The sequence below is a fragment of the Sus scrofa genome, chromosome 15 (genome assembly GCF_054392235.1).
Source record: "Sus scrofa isolate SSC_HxYL_T2T_F1_AM1 chromosome 15, Sscrofa_HxYL_maternal_Yorkshire_Landrace_v2.0, whole genome shotgun sequence".
NCBI lineage: Eukaryota > Metazoa > Chordata > Mammalia > Artiodactyla > Suidae > Sus > Sus scrofa.
The window spans coordinates 131,974,223-131,980,392 of NC_139397.1; the positions used below are offsets into that span (position 1 = coordinate 131,974,223).

General features: G+C 42.8%; 1 protein-coding gene across 1 annotated transcript in view; it reads right to left on the reverse strand.

Annotated features, from left to right (window-relative positions):
* The window catches only part of ABCA12 (ATP binding cassette subfamily A member 12), a 353,621-nt gene extending 349,590 nt beyond the window's left edge, over window positions 1-4,031 (reverse strand). The window contains exons 1-2 of the mRNA XM_084999025.1: window positions 3,539-4,031; window positions 2,610-2,729 (exon numbers count right to left, since the gene is read on the reverse strand). The gene's annotated coding sequence lies outside the window, so the exon portion shown is untranslated. The remainder of the gene's footprint in view (window positions 1-2,609; window positions 2,730-3,538) is intronic.
* Between the last annotated feature and the right edge of the window lie 2,139 nt (window positions 4,032-6,170).

A 6,170-nucleotide genomic window follows, 5' to 3' on the forward strand; every position in this document is an offset into this window, starting at 1 on the left:
ACTGTACATAATCATGCTGTAAGTTACTGTGGTGTGTGACCAATTAGCTCGTGATAGTTACGATGTTAACGAGACCAAGGCCTCAGATATGATCCCCAGATGATCAAGCAAGTCTTGCAAACTTATGCTGTATTACTGGTTACAAGAGGGATCTACTGGTTAGTAAGACTCTGGATGAAGCAGCACAAATCCATCAGCCCCCAACTAACTCCAATTTTATACCCCAAATTTCAGTTTGACAACATTCTTTACCATGGTGTGGGGGCTCAGAAACAGGTCTAACCTAGAGCTAACTCTGGCCAAGGACTTTTTAAAAAAAAACTAATGAAAGATAAGAAAAATATTGATCATAAAATTTCACAGAATGTTTAGTTTTAATAATCCATTCACCAAAATAGTAATAGCTTGGGTTTCTGTTGTGTAGAAAAATCAATTTTGCTTTAATCATTAGTTGTTATATTGGAGCTTTATGTGAGGCTGACCTATCCTCAGTTTATATTTAACTCACTTTGACTTACTTGGCTTATCCAGGGAATGTGGATTCCCTTTCATCGAACTAGTTCTAAGAGTGATAAAAACCCTACAGCCCTTCTTCCTTTGCCACAGGCTTTTGGTGGCTTTAAAAAAATGTACTCCCCTTTCAGTATGTAAGCACTCAATCTTCTTTGGTCTCTTTACATAAGGAAGAAATTGTTTTTTCTGTTCCATGTGACAAAACTCGAGAGAGAAAGGAGAATCCTTTCTTGAATGTCATGAAACATTCTTACATACTATCAGGTATTTGTATTGATTGATTTCCTACACCAAGTCCAACAGGATTTCATATCAAAAGCAGCAGGTTCCCTAAAGTCTATTTGATACTTGGTTTTTGCCAGTCTATCCTCTCTAAAAGATCATATTTTTTTCAAGCAACATTTTACACACATTCAAATAAGGAAGGCTTCTCTCAGAGGCTTCTCAAAAGCTAATTTTATTCCATTATTTCATTATGGAAGATATGTTAATAAAATCACCTCATTTATTTGTAAAGTTTCTAGTATATTACAATGGTGAAAAAAAGTCAGAAAGGAGAGGAAGTATGGCAGGATGTGAAGGGTTTTCAAAATGCCTGAGTAGCTAATTCCCACTCCTTCCTCAAGTCTTCTCTTAAATATCATCTTCTTAGTGATGGCTGCCTTGATCACTGAAACATGTCATTTTTGATCCTGTTAAAAAAATCCTACTTTTTCTTCCCTTTTCTAGAAGATTTAAGGCTGAATTTATGTCCTTATTTTGCACATTGCTTATTATCTGCAGCCTCTTACTCCATGAGGGCAGGAATTTTTGTGTATTTGATTCACTACTGTATTCCAAGATTTTAGAATACTGTGTGACACAGAATAGGTGCTCAATAAACATACATGGAATGAATGAATAGTCAGGGATGGCCTCTGAAAAGTTGACAACAAGGAAAGATGCGAGGTTGGTGAGGGAGTTAGCCCTAAAAGTGGATGCGTGTCTGGAATGTTGAGTAAGTAGCAGATTCCATTGTGGTTGTGGTGGAACAAACAAGGAAAATAGTGAAGGGGAAGGGAAGTGAGAGGTCAGATGGCATAGGGTCTATGGCTCATGATAAATACTTTGGCTTTATTCCAAGTGAGAGAGGAAGCCACTGGAAGTGTTAGAGCAGAGCTGAATGATGATTGTATAAGCTTCTAAAAGGATTTGTCCACCCAACAGTGGCTACAGACTGGATGTGGGGTATCTGCGACAGAAAGAATAAATTCAGGGCAACTTCAAGGTGTCTGACCACAAGTGGTTGGATACAAATGCCACTGGTGGGGTGTATAAGCTATGTGAGGCATCCTGGGGTGTGGGGGAATGGAAACAAGTGTTGAGAAGCAATGCTTTTCTGCTAAATTTTGGATTTTGATGGTCAAAACAGTTTGAATTTCTTGTCCTAATTTATTTTCCCAAGTCCTCCAGCAGTTTATGCTGTTGACACACCTTGAGACTTTGCTGAGTCCCTCAATGGCTGCTACTTTGGGAGGCTCTTTCTCGCACTCTCTCTCTCTTTTTTTCTTTTGGCCAAAGCCTGATGTGAGATCTCAGTTTCCCATCCAGGGATTGAATCCCAGGAGAACGGTGAAAGTGCCCTGTCCTAATCACTTAGACCACCAGGGAACTCCCAGGGGGCTCCCAGTATTACCACTGCAGTAATCCTTCTATGATCCCAGAGACTTTCTGAGATATATATATATATATATATATATATATATATATATATAATTTGTTTGTTTTTTTATTTTTGCTTTTTAGGGCTGCATCAGTGACATATCAAAGTTCCCAGGCTAGAGGTTGAATCGACTTACAGCTGCTGGCCTACACCACAGCAACGCAAGGGATCCCAGCTGCATCTGCAACCTACACCACATCTCATGGCAACACTAGATCCTTAACCCACTAAGTGAGGCCAGGTGTCCAACCCGTGTCTTCATGGATAACAGCGGAGTTCATCATCGTTAAACCATGACAGGAACTCCTGTTTGTTTGTTTGTGTTTTAAATAAAACTTGTTTGTATCAGAGAACTTCACTCAAGAGATAGAGCTCAAATTTGGGAGTGACTTACCCACAGTCCTCCCTGAAGGAATGACAGGGACGGTGAACTCAAGGGGTACAGCAGGCGCCTGGGGCTCATCCTGTGCGCTGTTAGCCGTCAGCTTCATGTTCCATTCCTCATTGCCAAAAACTGTTTTAAAAAGACAGTTGAGGTGATACAAGCACCTTTGCTTAACATTCCCCTGAAACTGAGGACAGTCTCCTTTCAGAGAACTGCAGAATGGGGCAAAAGGCATTAAGCTGTTCTAGGACAAAGAATAAAGGACAAGAAAGAGGAACAGGACACATCTTGCTGGGGAATTCCCTGGTGGTTCAGCAGGTTATGGATCGGGCATTTGTCACTGCTGTGGTGCAGGTGCAGGCTCAATCCCTGCCCAGGGAACTTCCACAAAACAGACAGAAAGGGAGTTCCCCGTAGCGCCTCAGTGGTTAACGAATTAACGAATCTGACTAGGAACCATGAGGTTGCGGGTTCCATCCCTGGCCTTGCTCAGCGGGTTAAGGATCTGGCACTGCCCTGAGCCGTGCTGTAGGTCGCAGACTGAGCTGGGATCTGGCTCTTGCCGCGACTCTGGCATAGGCCGGCAGCTGCAGCTCCAATTAGATCCCTAGCCTGGGAACCTCCATATGCCCCTGGTGCGGCCCCAGAAAAGACAAAAAGACAAAACAAACAAACAAACAGAAAGAAAATATCAGTAGGCTGAGGCCCCAGAATCAAACCATTTTGGGGTGCGAGGGATAGCGCCTAGCGGCGGAGTGGGTGTGGTTTCTTGCCAAGCCAGGCACTGACAGACCTGAAAGTGACCTAAACTCCCACTGGCTCACGTGGCACCCGGGCAAGAGCGGCTCCATTTGGAACCTAGAAGGGCATTTCCGCTCTGTGACTGTGTACCAAATTATTCCCAAATTTAGCAGCCTCAAACAACAGCCAGTTATTACCATGTGTGGGTCCAGCTCTGGCAATGGCTGCCACGGGCTCCGCCGAAAAGAGAGTAGGCCCTGACCTCCGCCTTCTCGCCTCCAGGCCTCTCCACCTGATGCTCCCCGCAGCAGGGCCGCAGGGCGGCTGGCCTCGCCCAAGCTCCCGCCCAACGGAGGAGAAAGCAGGCCCGGGTGGAAACGATCCCATCACTTCTGCCTCCGTCTCTGTCACACAGACCATCCCTGCTACCGTGTGAGGTGGGACCCCCACAAAAGTGAGCATGGCCTGGAACTATTTGGGAGGCTGACGGCCACAAACCCAACTTTATCAACGTCCATGTTTTCCGCACAATAACTTATTGCGAGGGGTCAAGAGAATGGATAATGAAATATTTGCTAAACAACGGTTTTCTGTTACAGTCGTTCCTCAGGTAAAGGCAGGGGATTAGATCCAGAAAACCCTGGCACTAAACTCTGCGCATGCTCAAATCTCATAGTCCGAACTCTATGCGCGGTTTTGCATCGGCGGATTCAACACTGTGGATGGAAATTTCGAATCTGCGGATGTGAATATGAACTGGCAAATACTGAGGACTGACTGTATTCATTGATTAAGAAACCCCTGAAGTTCCCGTCGTGGCGCAGTGGCTGACGAATCCGACTAGGAACCTTGGGGTTGCAGGTTTGGTCCCTGGCCTTGCTCAGTGGGTTAGGGATCCAGCTTTTCCGTGAGCTGTGGCGTAGGTCAAAGACGTGGCTCGGACCCCGGTTGCTGTGGCCATGGCGTAGGCCGGCCACTACAGCTTGGGCCCCTCCATATGCCACGGGAGCGGCCGTAGAAAAGGCAAAAAACAAAAACAAAAAAGCAAAAGAAAAAAAGAAAGCCCTTGTGTAAGCGGAGCAGTGCAGAGCAAGTCCAGATTGTTCAAAGGTCAACTGTATTTCCTTACATAAGGAAGCTGGGAGAAAGGATTTTCTACGCAGCTACTGACACCCATTTTACACTGTCTTGATCTCATAATGTGTCACTGGAAAGGATTTTGTGCTTTGTCTGAAAACTATTTCCTTAACGCTCCCAGTATCAATCTACTACAAGATACATGGTAGGTAGTCTGTACATGTTTGTCGAATGAATAAACCTTTCAAATGATCTAATCCAGTTCCTTCATATCAGTATTAGCCCATGGTCTCTCAGTCCTTCAAAAACCCTGGTGCCAAAGCAACCATATTTCCTGCATGCTGATAATTGCCTGATCAACATTAGCAGAGGGAAATACATGTAAGGCAAGAATAAGATGGTTCTTCCTAGGTATGAAAAATAAGGGTGGAGAATACATCCACTCCCATGGTGTAATTGATGAGTGGTGCAAAGTACACCTCCAGCAAAATATCTTCTCTTTTAACACCAACCACCATTACTACCTGGCCTGAAATTGGGCATTGATTTTTAAAAAAGAAATAAATGCTTTTAAGAAGGGAAGGAAGACAGAATCCTTCCCTAACTTTGCTAATAAAGTAGGAACCATCTGTTATACATCACTTTGAAATTTCAAATAAGAACTAGCCCTATAGCAATGACATACAGGATAAACACACTTTAGCATGAAACAAGGAGTGGGAGAATTAGGAAGACATCATAATAATATAATGTATAATAATATATGTGTATCATACACAATATAATAAAATATTACAATATATAATAATCAAAAATAAGTGTACAGACTCACTGTACCACTTTCTTTAAAAGGTTATCAACACGCATGCACACACGCAGACACACAAACAAGCGTAAATACATAGATATAAATACATACATATACACAAACGAATTATTTATATATAGTAGTCCCTTAAGTTTATAATACACCTTACTTTTGTGGGTTTTTTTTTTCTTTTTTTTTTTAGGGTCACACCCATGGCATATGGAGGTTCCCAGGCTAGGGGGTGAATCAGAGCTGTAGTTCCTGACCTACACCACAGCTCACGGCAACCCCAGATCCTTCACCCCATGGAGCGAGGCCAGGGAGCAAACCCGTAAACTCATGATTCCTAGTCGGATTCGTTTCTGCTGCACCACAATGGGATTGCCACACACTTTCTTTCTTTTACATTTTAATTCTCTGAAATTGGAATGCAATGTAAACTTAATATGGAGTGTTATTATACCTTTCCTCCTATCTAACCACCAAAAAATCTAGTATAAAATCAATGGTACATTGTAGGATTGAAAAATTCAGGGGTTGTTCCTTTTAGGCTGTAATTTATGCTCCCAGTAGGGTGTCTTTTATCATTAACTCTCTATACTAGTAGCCTGAGCCAACTTTAGAATGGAAAACAGAGTCTCAACTCTATTACTTTCTAGCACCTGTGATCTTGAGTGTCTACAGGCCTTCACATTCTGCATCTGAAAACTAGAGTTAAAAATAGAATGTCCTCATTGCCTTATAATGAAAATGAGATATAAGGGCACTTTTTTAACCTGAAAGCATTGTGCAAATATAGCTGATTACCTTTGACTTTGAAATTACAAGTTGTTGATGACCCAAGGCACAACCTTTGCTGCTCCCTAGTGGTGACACGTTCTCCTGGGAGCACTGGTCTAGAAATAAATCATTGCTGTCGTTACTCTTTAAGGGGATGCTTCTCT